Here is a 19,956-nt window from a genome sequence, read left to right on the forward strand (position 1 = left end):
ATGACTCCAGCTCCAGCATGTAATGGAAACCAAAGGAAAAAGTCTTCATTAAATTCCCTTTCCCTCAGTTTAGTTTGGTCCCTTGGGGACATAATAGGTGCAGAAAAGATCCAATTATGTTCACCAAGAGGCAATTCCCTTTAACGTGATTGTATCTGAGAATCTGCACATCAGGGCCCAGCGCCCTGTCAGCTAGCCAATTTATGATCTTTCAAGAATTCTTTTTCTTTTTTTTGAGTGAGATTTGACCTTAAATTTGTCCTGACAGGGTAACATGTATTTCTGCTGCAACATTATGTTATTATGTAAGTGTTTAAAAGGCAAGAGCTTTTATGTTCGAGATTCTAATAGTGAGTGTTTTGCTGTTTTTGATTGTGACTTCAGTCTCTGTCGTTTGACCTTTCTGTTGGAAATAAAATGGCACTTGGCATGGCATGCACTGAGGCAGGGTTGAGGCAACGTGTTTCTCCTCTCTGTCACTGTGGCCCCTCAGCTAGCTGCAAACAACTCACTTTGACAGTTTCATAGTATTTCTATGAGGACTTCAGGAACCTAAAGAGTCCCCAGTCTGTATTTACCTCCATGTACCGTGAAATTATTCTTCAGTGCAATGATATTCTCCATCAGCTGTCTTGTTGTCTAGAAATGCTTTAAGTCACGTGTGAATTAAAAGGTCACGAGCATGAGGTATAGAAAACAGTTTCAGTTCGTTTTCATCATAGATTTTATGTTATCAGCAGATCTCAATGGGAATCAGCCAACTTCAATGGGAGAATGAACTGTTTTGAGTATGTTTTCAAGTAAAATACAAACATAAAACATTTCATTTTACAGAAGAAATGCTGGTGAAGGCAGGGGTGTGTTTTCCCTCACTGAAGTGCACAAATTGAAGTTGGTTATCTCTCCCTGTGGATTTCTTTCATGATACAATTACAATAAAGCAATTAAGTCCAGTGACTCATGAAATTGATTGTTTTGCCAAAATAGGAGAAATAAATTGGACCATGAATAGAATATCCTCAAAGGTCTGCACAGGAGCATGAACAGAATTCAACTGATCATGAAAAGTTCTTTTAATGCAATCGTCAGCACGTTGTGTGATTTGCAAGCATATTACAGCGCAGCAAATAGTCCCTGATCATTGTGTGCTGCTAAGAAAGTGACTTACTGTAGAGCTGAGCGAATAGTTTGACATTTGGAGAAAAAAGCGTCTTTGCTTTCTTGCTCAGATGCTTCGATGGCACTAACCACCCAGCCAAAAAAACTGTACTACCAACTTTTTTACCAGGCTGTAAACATGTTTATTTCTGCTGTGGGTTTATATGGAGATTGAGTTGCTTTTGAAGCCAGTCATTCGAGGAACGGAAGTTTTTGAGACTACCACGTCGAGCCATTTTTCAGCCTCGAAGGTCGCCACTTGGATATAATATGCTATATTATTAATGAGCTTCGAAGTTGCTGGTAGACAGATTTTGTTACCTCTGGGCAGAGCCAGGCTGTTTCCTCCTGTTTCCAGTCTTCATGCTGAGTAAAGATAACCATCTCCTGGCTGTAGCTTCATATCTAATATACAGACATGAAAGTGTATCTATCGTCTATCTGACCGCGAGAGCAAATAAACAAACTATTTCTTTAATATTTGAGTATTTTTATAGTGGATGTTAGAACAGCTAGGGTTGTCTTGATTGAATATTTAATCTAATATATTGCTATGGAAACACAGCCGTGAAGATTTCATGATAATCATATGAAAGGCAACATCTATCATGTTTTAAAAGTTGTGTGGACTAAAAGCTCTTTGAACTCTTTGTGTGCTGGTTTAGAAAACTGTGTTATGTACGTTGATTCATAGCCAGTCTTCAAAGAGTTGGTCATTAGAATGTGACTACAGTAATGACATTGAATCCAACTATTAAGCAATATATTTTTTTGAATTTATCTAAATGAATGAGGATAAGGACAGCACTCCAAGTTTACGGATTTATTCATGTGCCGTACGGACATTTCAAGCCAGATGCCCTTCCTCAGCGTGCATTGCCAATTAATATTAGTAAAATTATTCTATCCATAAACCACGCCTATTTGCATCAAGATCAATTTTCTGCCCTTTTGAATTGTGTCCAAATCAGATTTTTAGCTGATTTTCCTACATTTTTGGAGCAATCATCACCAAATTTGGAACAGAACATCCCTGGATCGTGATGTTAAAATAGCTGGCCCTGAACGTTTGCTCAAATGCTATGGACACGACTTATTCATATCTCCTGAATGCTTTGTGTTATTGCAACCACATTTGGTGGACATCTGGAGATATAATGGCAGGGTGGTCACGGCAAATTTGGTGGCATTTGGCCGTTAAGTTTCACTATAGCAGCATCATCTATGTTTAAAGGAAGGATCTCTGTCTGTCTGTGTATGTCTACATATATGAATGTCCTGCGCATATCTCAGGAACCATTTATCCAATCGACTTCACACTTGGCAGGTTTATTATTCAGGATCCAAGGGAGAACGGTGTTAAGTGTGAAGTCAATGCATTTCCAGTGGCCAAGCAATAGGCCCACACAGAACGGGCACACGCTGGAAACGGGCACTGCACTAGTTGATTCAATAACTGGTGAGCCGTACTGTGCAACGGATATCTTTCAGTCATAATTCATTCGTCCTGCAACCCTGTGGATCAAAATTGGTGGGCTTTAGTCATATGTCAGGTTGTTTATGTGCGTGGGAGACAGCTATCAATATTCTTCTCTTGGCTCAAAAATTATTTTTTTCTAAAATAAGGTTCTGTAGTGTGCAAATTCAAAATGTCATTTGTTATGGTTTTATTCAAGGCTACTAATCACACTATAGGTGTGTGATTTAATGCCATGGGTTATCTTTAAAAGACACACACACACACACACACACACACACACACACACACACACACACACACACACACACACACACACACTCTCACACACACACACACACACACACACACACACACACACACACACACACACACACACACACACACACACACACACACACACACACACACACACACACACACACACACACACACCAGTTTAACCACCTTCAAACACTATACATTTACTTAATCCCAAGGACTGAGTACGAAATCCGCTTCAATTTACCAAATTTATCCAAGAAATATAATACAGTAAGCAATACATGTTTTTCCTTGACTCAAAGAGTGACCTATGCCTCCTTCAGTAGACATTGTCTTTCTCTTTCAGGGTTTCTGACTGGCAACATTCTCACAGTGATTACATCCGGCGGCTTTCCAAGAAAATCAAGATTTGGCTGTAAGTATCCCACCAGCAAAAATATTATGTGTGGTGTGAGTCAGGGCTCACTCAATGCTGTGAACTTTGAGAGATAGAGAGAGAAGGAGGGAGGAGGAGTTTGTCCACTCCATCAGAGCAGTCCAGTATCATTGCTGTGACCGTCCTCTTTAAAAGGAGACAGATGTACTGCACATTGTCAGATGCCTCCATCCTCTGCAGCTCCCCTCTCAGAATGATCAGCCATTCATCGTACTTTGAGAAATCTAGCTTGCCTCCATATCATTACTGTCCACTGAAGGCATGGCCCAGATGGTGGAATGTGTCTGGCTAGATGCTTTCTCGAACTACCCAGTAATATATGTAACAGTCTGATGAGCTGTGGGATGAAGGACTAAATGACCTGAAAGGAAAATTTGATTTTGTTGATTATCATCAATTGTTTGGTAGCTGTGAATTCTTCTTATCTTCATATAAAATTATTTCAGAAGAATATTTCCATGCTAAGCGTGGAATACAAAAATGATCAGTCCAGTACTACAATATATGTAAATAAACGTGTGTAATCAAGTTTTGGACTCCACTAGATGTCATCATGAAACATATGTTGGGTTTTCCCCAGTCTCCCATCTGTTCTTAGCAAAGCTCTGTATGTGCCAAGGAGGAGGGAGCCCACTGCAGTGTGTAGTGAGCAGGAAATGCATGGTGAGGATGAAGATGCAGCCCACTGTGAACAAACATGATTTACTGTCAGATAGGCTGGGTCTCCAGCATACCCTGCTCACTCCAGCACTCAGCTGATTAATCAGAGTCATTTCCATGAGTGATGGAAGCTCCAGTGCCTCAGAGGCTAGAGAAAGCTAATAAAACCTATCAGCAACAGCCACACCTTGAAGGACGGCTGCTGGACGTTGCTTTAATACCGACTCGGTTACTATGGCCACCTGCCATTATTCAACCCTTGGTCAGCCTCATCGTTATCAACATTGATCATCTCAACATCTAGTGAATGAGAATTCATACCCCGGGGACTGGTGGTGCGCAATTAGTCGTCTGAATATGCACCACCATTAGCTGTTGTGGCTTTGTGCATCGCTAAATCCATAGTGATACTTCATATTTATCCACAGCAACTAGTGGATTTATCTTTATCAGGATGAAACTTTACATAATGAATAAGAACTCAAAAGTTTTTAGCATTGGAACGTTTAAAACCGCAACTGATGTTTTGGCCCCCTGGGATGCAGCTGAAACATACCAAAGCAATATTATTATTCACTAGAGGTCGTGTTTCTGGCCACTAAATAAAATAACAGTTTTTGGTTTCCACCAACCATTAAGGACAATATCTGGCTCTTTAGCTGCTAAATGCTTGACTATGTTCCCCAACTAGTCACTAACTCTATCTGTGTGCTGTTTGGTGCTTAGAACGTAATGTACAGTGGGTCTTCAGAGCTTTTATTCCCTTGAAAACAGCTGCCTGTTGGGGCCAAAACTGTTCCTAAAAGAAACTATTTTATGCATGCACTTGGTGAAATTTTCTACAATCTATGAAATCTGTCATTTAGTCCTAAATTGGCTTTTTCACCTGCCCCCTTCACTTTTCAGCTGCAATAACACACATTATAGCAGATTCTGAACAGTAGTGTGGAGACACATTATGGAAATGTGGCTCTAGCAGACGGGCTTCCCTCTCACTCTGCCAAATCTAAAATGGGCCAACACAATGAAAAACAGTATTGCATTGTTGCAGTCCTCACATCTGCAGCACCACATTCCAGCACAGCCACAGAACCAGATCTAATGAAGGCAGCATTTGTTTAAAAGATCGGGGGACTGGTAACAATTCTTTACTGCTTCATGTTTAGCACCACCACAGACATAAATCAAAAGACTATACTTGATAAAAAGAAGCTGTAGATGTGATCGTCTGTTTATGTGCGCTGTATATGCAGTATCAGGACATCTGTTTGTTCTCATATCACCTGCACAGAAAAGAAGAATCACAGTCTTTTTTCTCCGTCATTCTTCCTACTTTCCAATTTTTCTCTTCTCCTCTTTTCCTGTTGAAGGTCCGTTTAACATCTCTGAGAACATGTCGGAAATACAGCCACCTTGTTAAAACACAGCCATTTACTCATTGCTCCTAAAAACACAATTACATGTGATTTTGTATAAAAGCCTGGGTAAGGTGTAAAATTTAAATGGCATAGGCATTCCCATAGTCAGTGACTGCACAGCTTAAATATGTGGCTGCAAGCTTGGTGCAGTTCGTCTCCACAACACACACGTCTTATTAAATATTTATTCTAAGTTGCACTGAATCTCTCTGGAGACTTGGCCTGTTTAGTTCAAAGTACGGTCTGATGTTTTTTCTCAGACTTTTACTATTTACTCAATGAAATTACTAGATTATTAGCATATTTGGTGTCTGCTGTAGCAGCAATAATCTGCAGTATAAAACTGTGATGAGAGCATTCGTGTTTCTCATCTGTCACTACAGATCACGGTGCGTATGTGTTTCATGTCTCATGGGGCGGGTGCCAGTGTTGCTCACCATGGGTTTACCCAGCATGCTATGAATCTTGCTTGGATCAATATCCTGTTCCCACTCAGACACTGAATCAGACCTGCCTGGGTTTCAGGGCACTGGGCTGTGAGATATCTCTCACATTGTGGAAAAGAGTGCACAGAGGAATACAGGCTTCACTAGCTTTCATAGATTCAATAGCAATACCTAAATGTCATACCACATTGTTGATGGGGAGGAAACTATTGGGCTTTATTTAGTCTAAATCACATTGGAAAGCTGCCATTTTACTTTCACCCTTCACAAAACAATATGGAGGCAGAGAGTAGAAGGAAGAGCAGAAACAGCCACTCTCCAGGTTTGGTTTTACCTCTGCAATCCTAAAGATGATATTCTGTATGTTCTCTTATTGTTAAGAAATCACATAACAAGACCAAAAGAACAGCAGTGGTTTTCCAGAAAGTATTAAAAAATCATCAGTGAGCATCACTGTTGCACTGGGTGACATAACTTAGTGTTTTTTGGAGTCAATCCTACATACACTACCCTGCAGTTAAATATTTGCTTCAAATGTGTATCAAGCCACAGCTAAAATTGGTTCCCAACAAATGCAGTATTTACTTTTACAATGCCCAGCTTTTTCAGGAAATTAGTTTTGATGTTTTCATGGGATTTGTGGACAACAAGAAAATATAAGGGCAAAGCTGTTTACCATATACAATATATGTTACTACCCTCACCAATTGTTTAGAACTTTGAGTAGAGACCAAAAGAATGCGATTACAGATACAAACGGCTTAAATCAGTTTCCTAGATAGGGTGACTGGGCTCAGCCTTAGAGAGAGGGTGAGGAGCTCACACTTCCGGAGGGAGCTCGAAGTGGAGCCGCTGCTCCCTCACGTTGAAAGGGGCCAGCTGAGGTGGATCGAGCATCTGATCAGGATGCCTCCTGAGCGCCTTCTGTTAGAGGTTTTCTGGCCATGTCCCACTGGTAAGAGGCCCTGGGGTAGAACCAGAACACATTGCAGAGATTATATATCTTGTCTGGCCTGGGAACACCTTGTGATCCCCCAGGAGGACCTGGAAAACATGCTGGGGACATTAACGCGGAATCCTTTACTTAGCCTGACCCCCCACCCCCACAGGACCCTGCCATGGGTAAGTGGATGAAATGGATGGATGGAAGAAAAATATAGAATAATGCTGGCCTCAACACTAAAAATGTGCACACTTTAACTACATCCCAAGATGAACATATGAAGTAACGAGCTGTGCTTTTGTCATTTTTCTTTATCTGAGTTTTATTGGAACAGCTCACCTATATATACCAGATCGCTTCTGATTTAAAACCAGCAGCCATGCATTGCTGCCTGGATTGTAACGCTGAGCAATGGTATCGGCACAGATAGGAAATTACATTCTCTCTCTCTATCTTCTGTAGTATGTTTTGAAATTACAAAAAGCCATCTCTACCTCTCTACCTTCCATTTTCTCTGATTGAGGTTTTATTGATTTCTTGTTCAAGTGCTCATTGCTGGTCAGTAAGGAGGGTGATTCACTTAGGGGACGATGATAATTCTTGGTGACACGCAGTAATACCCGAAGGGCTCCAAACTGTCTGGTTCAGCTTTGGTGTTAAGCGAAAGAGTGCGTCACATCTCGTCATTAAATAAGCAGATTTACACAGTACCATCCCTACTGTAAAGGGAACTATGCAGGGAGCCGAGGGGTCTGGTTGGAATTGCTGATATTTTTGCAGCATTTATGCTATGGTTTATCAATTTTGAAGCCTTTTTTGCAATCATGATCACAATAGCCGACTCAAAACCCTCCTTACTGAGCTTCAGATGCTTATATAAAGCAGTGCGATGTCAGCAAAAGGTTTTTAAATCATACCGTACAATCATATATTTATACGCTTTTACAGTATCTGCCATGCCCTGCTAGTCTTTGTGCTGCCGTCGTAGGATTAAAATCTTGCTTGATGACAGTGAGTGGTGCAAGTCCAAAGGCATGATTCTGATAAACGGATAGAGATGGCAAGAGAGAAAGAGTATTGCTGCGGTAAGCACACAGCAAATGACAGGCTTCTTCTTGTCTTTGTCTTATTATCTCGAGGTCTCTTCTACAGTATGCCCGTTCACTTATTTACAACCTCTCTTTTTTTCATGCAGTTGCAGCTCAAGAACCTATCTGAGCACTGTGGAGTCCCTGTGCAGCCATGCTGTATAGATGAGGGTGTGGGTGCCGGTCGGACAGTAGAGCATATGGATGCTTTTGGATTGCCCTTATGCATTGGACCGGGGCACAGATTGCTGCATACAGCACCTTGTGAGCAGCATCGCAAATCAGCTGGCCGACTTGTGAGAGCTGGAGTGGAGGGAGAGATGGAAGATGGAGCGAAAGCTGGAGAGGGGAAAGGGGAGGGGAGGGGAGGGGGATCCTTTCAGTGACAGAGATAGAAGGAGTGGAGCGAGGGAGAGGAGGAGGGGATAGAGAGAAGCAGAGGTGGGGGTAGTCACCGAGAGAATGAGTGAGCGTGTGTACGTGTGTGTGTGTGTGTATGAGAGAACAAGTAGTGCTGCAGTGGTAACAGTGCGAAGAGGACTGCAGTTTCTGGTGCTGATGGGAGAGCGGTCGAGGGACGTTATTAAGGCATTGTAACATTAACCCTAAGTGCCTCTTTGGTGAATGGGTTAGCCTCTTGTGGAGAACAGGATTACGGAATTACAGTAGTGCTGGTAAGGGCGTATCAACTCTCTTCTCAGCATTGCTTGGACACTTCCTTTAAGGAATCTGGAATAGAGTTATAGGCATTTAAGGTGAGGTGGTGCTTTTTACAGGCGGCTTCCTTTTTGTTGGTTTTACCATAATGCAGGTGCCGTGTGCATGTTACTTCCTGGTGCATGTGATCCAAACTTTACTCAGTGATAATTCATAAGCCTCGTAAAGGGAATACCGAACACCCTCTGGGTCCTGATCTGCCCCAGGATCCAGCTGTAGACCATGTCTTCACCCATTTTGTGTGCTATCGGTCCTGATTCTATACTAGGGAATGTTTTTAGAAAGGGGGAGAGTGGGGGGTAGCTTTGGATCTAGATTATTCTCATTGATCATGCCTCATTTAGCTAGCCAGGCGGGTGTAGTACCTCTTTCTTGGAGAGTGTCCAGGAGGCTGCCCTGTTGACAGATGCTCTGCTTACCTCTGTAGCAACACCGGCGTCTCTTGTGAACACACAGAAATAAAACAACTGAAGCCAAAAAAAATGGCACATTAACCAAAAATATCTCAGGTTTATTGTATTGTATCTGCAATGTAACAAAACAGACTAAAACCCCGGTGCTCGTTATCTTTATGAGAGTGAGTAGTCAGACATAAAGAGGCTGACAGTTGAGCTGAGGAGTATAGAGAGTAGAGGGTGGGGATTTTATAAAGTGCTGCAGGATGCTCTTTTTTTTCTGCTGTCTCTCACGGGACATATAGCACAGGCAGCACTGAGGTGACAGTACCAAGGACAAAGCCTATCCTGGGCTGCTATAGCTCATGTTGACTTTTGCAGGTCTAATTCCGGATCATCATTAACAGAGTTTTCATTTGATTTAATTAAATTCAAATTCATTGTAACAAACTAACTATGAATAGATGGGGTATTATTTTTAAAATGCTGTTGATGTTTTTAGACCGGTGTGTACCCCCCGCAAAACAAATCCAAATATAACACCATTTTCTCATTATGCACAAAGAGAATTATTCTTTGATATGCGTCCTGAAGTAACATCTTGAAATATAAAGCAGGTTCATTCTCCCTCGAGAGTCTCTGGTGTTGTAATTATCAGATACAGTCAATGGCTTGTATTTGGTGCCATCACATGACCACTCAGGTTTCAGGAGTGTAGTAAACAAACAGTGGAGGATGTGAGGGATCATATTATATGTATATACAGCTGGGTACCTGCATACATGTTTACTCCTCCAATATCCTGAGTGCGGGAGACTTTTTGATACTGAGCATGCTCTGAAGGTGCTTTTTTTGTCAGGCTCTAAAACATTCAGACAGGCTCATTAAGTCCGTACCTCAGGCTGCCGCTCCCATTGGCTCTCACACTGAGAAATACTCTCCGAGTCTCTCATACATAACCAGAAAAATGAGAGGATGCTTTGAAGTTCCCAAATCTTATTTCTTTTTTTCTCTTGGCTCCCTCCAAGAAGCCAGCTGGTGCCCGATTGCTGAGAACTGCTCAAAGAAGAAGAGAAATAAAAGAGGCTTATTCTAACAGCGCAGCCTCCTAGAGTGTCTTGCTTGAGTGGGTGTGCCCTCTTGCACCCACATCACCCTTGTTTTCCTACCTCTTGCCGCTTCATTAGGTTTAAATATTTCTTCTCTTCTTCCTTTAACGTATTCCAAGAGCAGAAGTATGTTTAAATTGAAGAAAACCACCCATATTGGACTCTGAGAATGAGTCAGTGATTTTGTCTCTGGCACATTAGCACAACTATCATTCTGATTGCTCAGCCACTGTCAGTTTCTCACTCCAGGTGAGAGCTGAGCTTTCCCAGTCCTAGCCCTAGCCCATTTGATGGTGTGTTGCTGGCAGACGATGGCAGATAGAGAGCTTCAGTGTTAAACGGTCAGATGCTTTCACCAGTAACAGCATCCTGCTGCGCTGATGGGGCACTTTCACCACTCTTTAATCTCCAGAGGGAGAAAAACATGCCAATTTTTGTTTTGAGACCTCTAGCAGCATTTTATTTTCTCACCATCTAGCCTCTCGGAGGAGATGGTCTGAATCGTGATGGTCACAGAGATCATGCTACAGAGCAGGGTGACACTTTGTTGTCAAGCATATTTTTGGTGTGTTTCATCATACTGGAGATGTTTTGTGTAACGCCTACTGTGTTACAGCAAAACTTTTGAATTTCATGCTGAGATTTTCTGTATTGAAAGTTGCACATATATTCAGTGGTTAGTTTAAAGGAATAGTTTGACATTTTTCGGAAATACACTTATTCAAAGTGTTAGATGAGAAGATCGAAACCACGTTTATTTCTGTACAAAGCACAAAAGACTGGAAGCAGGGAGAATCAGTTAGCCTGGCTCCGCCCAACGATGACTAATTCATCAATAATATTTATATTTTTATTTATATTTAATTACTTTTATTTGCCAGACTATTTCCTGGCTGGGACCAGCAACTTCCTGAGCCCGGATTTTCCTTTACCCTTTGACAGAGCCCAGCTAGCTGTTTCGCCTGTTTCCAGTCTTTATGCTAAGCTAACTGGTCCCTGGTTATAGCTTAATATTTAATGGACAGACATGAGAGTGATATTGATCTTCACATAAAACTCTCCACTCAAAATCAAATCTCAAACTATTCCTTTAACTTTGAAAGACATTTCCTATTAAAGTCTTAATTTCCCTCTCAAAAATGTCATTAGATGTGGCCTATCTGCAGTACTGCAGGGGCCCTCTCCTCTTTCACAGTTTCTCCACACAGCCTTACATGCAGATTGGGTCACTATCTCTGTGACAGAATGATTAATCGACCTATCAGGGGACAGGGAAAGGGGTTGTGCTGAGGGAGAGAGGGAGAATGTATGGCAACTGGCTGTAAATGATCCCTGCAGCTCCTCGCTCAGCATTCAAACCCTGGCACCTCCCACCTCCTTTTCAAGGATCCCTCCTGATAATAGCTGAGTCACATTCAGCTGCAGGTGAGAATAAGCATTGTTTTATCTACACAAGCAGGTTTGTAAATGAGCCTCTCTGGACCACCGTTTGGGTCAGCACACAATGAGATATATGAGGGAGAGACTAATTCTCTTTAGTGAGATGATGCTCAAGGCACCTTTTGACATCCTTATCTCAGCTGCTGCCCTCAGATCAGCAGTGGCACCAGCAGGATTTCCTGATGCACTTGCATTTTGTTGACATAAAGGTGTAATTGCCATATCGACATCTCTAATTTATGGTCACAGTCTTTTTTTTCTTTGTGGATGCTTATATTGTGTATGTTTGCATTCTGAGCGTTTGTGTAGCCCTGAGGCTAAACACGGGTCGGTAAATGTCCTGTCCTGGACAGCATTATAAGCAGTTCTGCTGACTGTGTTGCAGATCAGTCACAGAGCGAATGTGTAAATGTCATTCAGTCTGTTGGTTTTTTGGTAGAGAGATTGCAGAAAAGTTTATTGCCACAGTGTTGACCTGAAAAAATACAAATTCTATTAGTTCATTTAAGGAAGAAAAAATAAAAGCAAGTTTGGCATCAGTGAAATAAGCCTTTAAAAAATTATTAAAATTGTAAGGTTTATCAAAGCTAACAGTAATGCCAAAATGAACTACAGGTTATGCCTTTAAGGATTAGGCTATATGTTCCTCATTGACCAAAATGAATGGTAACATAAGCTGTTTCCTCCTGGCAATGTCCAGCAAAATAGATCCAGACATTGTCCGTAGTTGCCCTTTCACACATGTAGCACACAACAGGATATAAGACACATTCTCACTCTCTAGAAACACTCACACTGGTTTAGGCGAGGGAGGGTGCAGGGGTATAACGAGCAGAAGGCAAGACCTGACGCGGATTACACCACAGCCAGTTTTAATTTGGTCTTAAACAAACAACCATTTCTCTTGCTGCTCCTGAATTTGTCTGACTATTCTGGCTAAGGCAGAAGTTCCTGAATCTCGTCTTCTCATGATTGAATCGTGCATCAACACGCCCACTCGCTGCCTCTGAATTAAAGTCTGGTTGATGTCCAATCTAACTGAATTGGACATTTGCGTTCCCACATACAGCTGCTCCAGGAAATGTCTAAATTAGCTCAGGTTTGCGGTGCATGTGTGAAAGGGGCTCTACGCACCTTAAAAAGAGAGATGGCTGGCTAGATTTTGATGATCATTGCAGTCAGTGTCTTGTTAGCTGAATTTAATGGCTTAATTACTGTTAGGTCACATTACAACATCCAGACAGATGCCTGGCACTTTCTCATTTATGTATTGTGGGCTCGAGAATGGAAAGCTCTTGGTCAAGAATTTCAGAATCTGGCTCTGGCACATTTTGTCTGTCTCTTGGCTCTCTACCATGGAATGGCAAAAGATGGAGTTCTTTGCATCTACAGCAGGCTACCTTGCAGGAATATGTCTCTGCCACACACTTGGCATTTATTTAACTATGCAAGCCAGCTGAGATCCATCCAGGACTGTACACTGACTGTATGTGCACAAGACGAGATGTCTGTATGCAGCGTGGTTCAAAACAGCAATGAAAAAGCACAGAAAGATGCAACTAGCAGCTCTAAAGACTACAATGTAAATGGGCTGATGATGCAGAGTCAGTGGCACCTATCAGCTCAATATGTTAAATTTGCATTAAGGAAGAGAATGCTGACCATTTAGTAAATGTTTTAGCATTATATTGAGTTCATTTAATGAACAATAGTAGAAACTCTGATTATCACAATTCTATCATTATAATGAATTTCCCTGCTTATACAACTGAATATACTTATATACTTATATATACTAAGGTTCAGCTCAGGCAAACTTCTGCACACTATCTCATCCTTCATTGGTAAATAACAAGCAAGGCAGCCATCAGCATCCCCCCTGTAATCCTATTAAAACTCGGCCAAAATGAGACCATTATGACTGTGGAAGCCCCAAGTCCATTTCAGCAGGGGTGAATTACCATAGAGTAGCAAGAGTTCAGGAACAAAGCTGCACATTATCTCTAATTGAAACAACTCCACCATCTCAGCTCTGCTTTTCGGACTACAGTAATGCCCTGTCTGATGGATCTAATAAAATACTGTGCCCCTTGTTCTCTAAATGTTCCAGTACACATTTTCAGCTGAAATCGAGTCCAGACGGATCAGAGGTCAACTGTGACTCAGCGGTAGTCGAGCCAATATTCTCTTCCCGGTTTCTTCCAGTGTGTTTATCATAAATTCAAGATGCGCGTGATGCCTTTGAACAATTACCTTTTAAATGATATCCTTGATATGGAGCACATCTTAAAATAGCTCAGTGGGATTTAGATGAAAGAGGCAAATACAAAGTGAGAGCACACACGTACGCATACATGCAGCTTCTCAGAAAGAGATAATCGGCCCCACTGTAAAAGATATACCAGTTTGCATAAAAGTAGCATTTGCCCTAATCTGAAATGATCAAATTAACAGTCTCTCTAGTACTTTAAGAAATTACTAACAACTTGTACATTTATAAATAATCCAACCCAGTTTACTATAGCAATCACATTAGTGAGACTTAGAGGAAATGAAGCTGCACAAGATGCACAGCTACTACAGCTGGGGGCCAAGCACTCTACCCGCCCACACATAACCCGTAATGTCACAGATGGCAGGGGCCTCAGTGGGGGCTGAATGATTTCATCAGGGTCACATTATTCAGATTACCTTATATCTTTTGAGGACCTTGGTTGTCTGGTGGCCTATGATGACCGGTGAGCCATTGCTGCTCTTTCTCTTTGAATACAACAACCTTTCACAGTGACTAATATTCAATACTTAATTTTCCACACCACTGCTTCTGACTATTGCCCCGAGCTGCAGTCACATAACCCCCTGACCAGTTTTCTCTCCTTTTACAGAAGCCATTTTGGAAGCGTCTGCTGAGATTCTAAGGTTTCACACAATGTGCTGCTTTATATTTCATATGAAGCAAATATAAGTTGAAATGTAAAACCCCAAAAAGCTACAAATATCTGAATAGATTGGCAACTTGCAGACAGCTGTGTGAACTGATGTAGAGGCAAGTTGTAAGGGCCGGGGGAAAACAACAGGACTTTGCCGTCTGGCTGAAGAATGTTAATTAATTGCTGTTCAGGGTACTTGTTGTTGTGTAATGAAACAGCTGCATGGCTTTAGTTCACTCTCCTTAGGTTGTTTCCTCTTGTATCTGACCTGGGTGCTAATAAGCCTTCAATAACCCCCCCCCCCCCCCCCCTCAGGCTGGGTTTTCCTGTCACTGGGAAGGATGTCACACTATATGGTCAGTAGGTCATCACGCATGGCATCAGATAAAGAAGGAGCATTTCTTAGTCATGTGTTTATGAAAAGCAAGGAGATGTAGTTATTATAATTAGAGTTTGACAGGTGGGAGGTAATTAAGTAGGAGCACTTAGGAGGAGTGCATGATCATTAAAATAACTCCTGCTAATGTTATTTAGCTTGTACACCCTTATTTATTACATAAAACATATCCAGTTCAGCCCATCAAATATACTGCAAGCTGCACCCCCATAGCTTAGGGGTCGACACTGACCGAGAACCACGATGTCTCTGATTCGAGTCCAGCAGGGGACCTCTATCGCATCTCTCTTTCCCTCGTTTCGCTGTAATCACTCCACTGTGTGTAATAATGGCACAAAGGTACCTGAAAAAATACTTTAAACTATACTGTCAGACAAAAGAAATGATGTCAAAGCAGTGAACTTATGATATACTGTAAAGGTAAGAATCAAGATAAAATGAATCTGCTCTCATTGCAAATCACATAGGATAAGGTGCAAATACCTAAGTTAGAGAATTATTTGTCTGTTTTAAGAAGATGTCCCTAATATCAGCTATAATTAAGCAAGTTTTTCCTGTGTATACTGTTTCTGGTTATATGAATTCAGTGTTTTTACTTGGGAACAGCACTAATTTAATGTATGTTTATTACTACCAAAACAGCAAAATAGTTGTTTAATCCTTTTTGAAGATGGCTGCGTTCTTAAAAAAAAGAAAATCTGTTTAGTGCCCTTGGAATGAAAGAAGCACACAACAAGTCTCTCCCTGTTTCCATATTCTATTGCACCTTCATGTGTCTCATGTGGCTGATAGTCTTTCAGAGACACCTTATATATCACTGTTAACGTCTCAGTAAAATTGCCTTGTTATTACGTGTGGTGGCTACACCCTGTTTGTTTGTGCACTAAAGATAAAAGTGCTTGATCCCCATCCAACTCGGAGCAGTGTGTTTAGTGATAAGGGCCGGATCATGCCCATAGCTGCGCTGCTCCAGGCCCGGGGAGCTGAGCCATTTTGTTTCAACATATTCTGATGACTCAAACGCTAACGAAATGAGACCCACAGTGGGAGATGGAGCTCAAAACTCCCACAGATTTCAGTAATTGAGTATTATATGAAATGCATATTAGATAAGAGGTTTATTTTTGACTTGTGTTTATCTTTAGGAACGTTTACTTCGTTCAGGATCCCCCTGATCCACACTCACGCAGTGACTCACACATTTATACCTGGAAGCTGCCCAGTACCACCACAGTCTGATCTGGTCACCTTGCTGCTTCACTGGAGCAGATGGAGGTTAAGAGCCTAGCTCAAGGGCATCTCAGTGGTGGTAACGACAAATGGGGACATGCATTCCTCCAGTATTTCCTTTCCCTGATTTAATCTGCTGGTTCAGGGATTGAATTTCCCCGTTGCGGGATAAATAAAGTAATTCTTCTTCTTCTTCTTCTTCTTCTTCTTCTTCTTCTTCTTCTTCTTCTTCTTCTTCTTCTTCGAACTGACGACCTCCCATGTTATAACTTGACATAAGCTTTATACAAGTGTGGGAACTGTTGCATTAACCTACAATCGACCGCTATCTATTATATATCTGACTATAGTATCATATCTATATAGATAGATCGTAGTAGTAGTAGTAGCAGTTTTGAGTGGTCCATCGCTCTGGTCCAGACTAAAATATCGCAACAATAGATGTTCATGCTCCTCAGAGAATGAATCTTAATGACATTGTTGATCCCCTGACTTTTCCTCTTGAGTCACAAGCAAGAGAACATTTTCACTTATCCAGTGGAATATCTCAATCTACAAAATGGATTGGAACATTTTGTACAGAAATGAATGGTTCTCAGATGTATCATATGACTTCTCTTACTTTTAGGGTAAAATGTCTCAACAATTATTTGATGGATTGATGGATTCAGGATTCATTGTAATTATTTAGAGATGCCTACACTTTTCACCATACTGCATTCATGTCAAATAGTAACATTTGTCCAATACTTTGGTTTAAGTTATTACCTACACAACTAATGACACTCCCATCAGCCTCAGCTGTACTTTGTGTTTACTGCAAATGATCAAATGTTACCTTGCATACATGCAAAACTGTTCCTATACAACAAAACTGCATTCTCAATTACATTTTGAGGGATTACATTTATCTTTGAGGTATCACAAATTTGATTCTAATCAAAGTCTACCCAGGTACAAGTTTTTGGTGGATGGATGGGTCTTGTTTACGTGATGTACTTAACCTACACAAGTAACTTGATTTATATAACAAAAAAACTTATTTTTATACACAATTTACTCATAGCACAAAAAAAACAACATGCGCCAGTCACTGAAAAATGAATTTCCCTTGAAACGCAATTGAGATTTTGTTGCATGTACGTTGTATGTACATTATTCCTGCTATTCCACAGAGCGGTCCGGTTCAGGTCAGTACCCTTACACATAAGAAGAGTTATTTTTGAATGTCCAAGTTGTGGATGTACCCCACCTGTACCGTCTGTTGAAAGCCAAAACAGGTCTAGTGTTTAGGTACGTGTCCATATGGGTAATGTACTATAACGAAAGTGTTTGATGGAAACGCGGCTATTGTGCAGTCTTGTTGCTAACATGGCTGTAGACTCTGAGTTTTGTTTCTGTTATATTTAAATGATTAAAACAGCTATATTTGCTATTGAGCATTTTTGCCTCTATTTATATAGAGATTTTGTGATTGAGCTATTGTGACCTACTTTGTTTTGATGAGCTAGAAATCCTGCCTTTTGGCGGCCTCAGCCAACAAATAATTCATAAAAAAAAAAGATTGAAGGTGAAAGACTTCCTTCTTCGAAGAAAGATCGGTTTATGTAGATTTGTCTGGAGTGAGCATTAAAAGCTGGCTCCGAAGGAGAACTAATGGCTGTCATAAAACAATAGCTTAAGTCTGTGTCTTCTCAGTCCTTCCTCACTGTTGCCCTCAGAGTGAAGGAGATAAAAGGCTTGAGCACATATCCATGAATGTTAATTGAGTTGGTCTGGCTTGGCCTGATGTGAGGGACATACAGGATAAAATGCACATAAACCTCAGATGTAAGTGGATGCTTTTAACATTGGTCACAATATTGTACAGTAATGTTTTTTTTATAGAGAGGGCGGAGACAGTGAGGGTCAAAATGATTCAGTCATTTTCTCAGTATTCTTTCAGTATAATTGTTCAATTTCCATCTCAGTATATTATCATAAGGTGTTGTAACATAAACCTACATAACAGCAGCACAAGTTATTTAAGACATGTATTTTAAGATGTAAAAGCTGGTACTGGCCCCTGAATAATATAAGCACACCCTTCCCACTGTCAGCCTCAATTTAAATAATTCATAAGTGGCAATAAATAGAGGCCGAATCTCTGGCACCAACTTGGAGAATTGGCACTAGAGAACCACGAAATTCCTTTCTCTTTTTTGCCCGTATCACCATGACTTTTATAAAATCAGCAGCAGAAGTCTCCTCTTGTTATGCTTATCATCTTTCAATGCTTTCTGAATGGAGGTCCCGCCCAATCACTCATCGCTCTGTCGGCAGGCTGCTTTCTGCTACACTTGTCACACTGTGATTTCTGGAACCGATAAGCACTCTGATTGAACATTTGTTTGGCTTGTGGAGACACCACTCGACAATGACTTGTAGTTCATTTTGTTGTTTCTACAGTTAAACACCTTTCCTGGTCAGGGACTGTTGACTTGAGTACAGGCCAGGGCATCGTCCAGACGAAACAAATGTGCGATAAATTGAGAATTGATAGTTATTTCCCATAAATACTGCCAGATCTTAAATTATTGTCCTCTGACTTTCACAACACAGTATGTTAGAAACACTGTAAAGTGAAAGACTGTAGTGTAGACTTTCATAATCAATCATTTTATTGAATACATTCTTGTGCACCCCCTCAGTGGACATGGACTGATTATAACAAAGCCAAAGTGTACAGTTAAGTCATGAAAAACAGCTTTGTCCTATTGTTCCAAAACTTTGTCACAGTTGTTTGGCACTTCGTTTATTAGGAGTTGGATAGGTGTGAAACTCTTATGATATAACGCTTTATCATACTGTGGACAATATAACCAATGTATCAAATGACTTTACAAATGATTTTCAGTGTATTAGTCACTTGTGATCTGTCACAATATCCTATATCCTCTATACAGTACATTGTTAATTAAGAATTATTTCCTTAACAAAATATATTCATGTAAACCCAGCCAATCTTCTTAGGTACACCCACGCAATAAACAATGATCTTGTTTTTTACTCAGTTCTGTAATTGTAAAGTGGGAGGAGCTGCGGGTTCCAGAATATGAACAAACAAAATCACCAATCTCCAGCCTCAAATAACATGATCGAGAACACAGACTGTAACTTGTGGTTGACAGGTCCCCATGCTAGTGACAGTATAAAGCCTTAATAATGCTTATCCACAACCTTATGTGCCTTAAAATAGCTGTAAGCTGCTTTGGGTCTTTTAAAGTCTTAGGACTCTCTTACGGTATGTTTTCACTTTATTAGGTAGGGTAATTGTAATTTTGGTCACCTACAAATGCTCAGTGCTGGGTTGCACGTTTCTAACAAAGCTAATGTTAGCTAGCTAGTGTTAGCTGGTAAGTTAAGAGAAACTGACAATTTTCAACTGGCTCTTTGCCACTGCAGTAAATGGCACCAGCATTCAGGACTCCAGTTATGGGCCCCCAAAATAACCCCCCTAAGCTAGATGAAAATAGACAGTTTGCCTCTTTACCTTTTAGCTTAGCACAGCACCATTTGAAATTATAGCAGAGCACAGCTTAGAACTCCACCCCAGCTCCGCCTTCTTGTCCAAATATGGTCACGTCGGGGTAAAAAAAAAATAAGATGGCAATGGCCAAAATGCCAAATTTTAGGTTTCAAAACGGTAGTCAAAAACATCTCTTTTATACAGTTTATGGTCAGCAACCATGGGTGTTGTGGGTTGGGTCCTGGACCAGATCAGCTCTGGCCCTTTAGGGCACACTCACACTGTCCATCCGTACCGTGCTCCAGGACATTTCACGGCTAAAATCTAGTTCGTTTGACCA

The 19,956-nt window shown here is 41.0% G+C and overlaps 1 protein-coding gene across 2 annotated transcripts in view; it reads left to right on the top strand.

Annotated features, from left to right (window-relative positions):
• LOC310952235 (synaptotagmin-2-like) overlaps positions 1-19,956 on the top strand; it is a 59,983-nt gene that overhangs the window by 24,501 nt on the left and 15,526 nt on the right. The window contains exon 3 of one of the 2 annotated variants that reach the window (XM_083920790.1): positions 3,246-3,314. The gene's annotated coding sequence lies outside the window, so the exon portion shown is untranslated. Of the gene's footprint in view, positions 1-3,245; positions 3,315-8,481; positions 8,646-19,956 lie in introns of those variants that run through there. The other variant, XM_083920791.1, reaches the window with a different exon arrangement.

The sequence above is a fragment of the Echiichthys vipera genome, assembly GCF_963691815.1.
Source record: "Echiichthys vipera genome assembly, chromosome: 9".
NCBI classification, from domain to species: Eukaryota; Metazoa; Chordata; class Actinopteri; order Perciformes; family Trachinidae; genus Echiichthys; species Echiichthys vipera.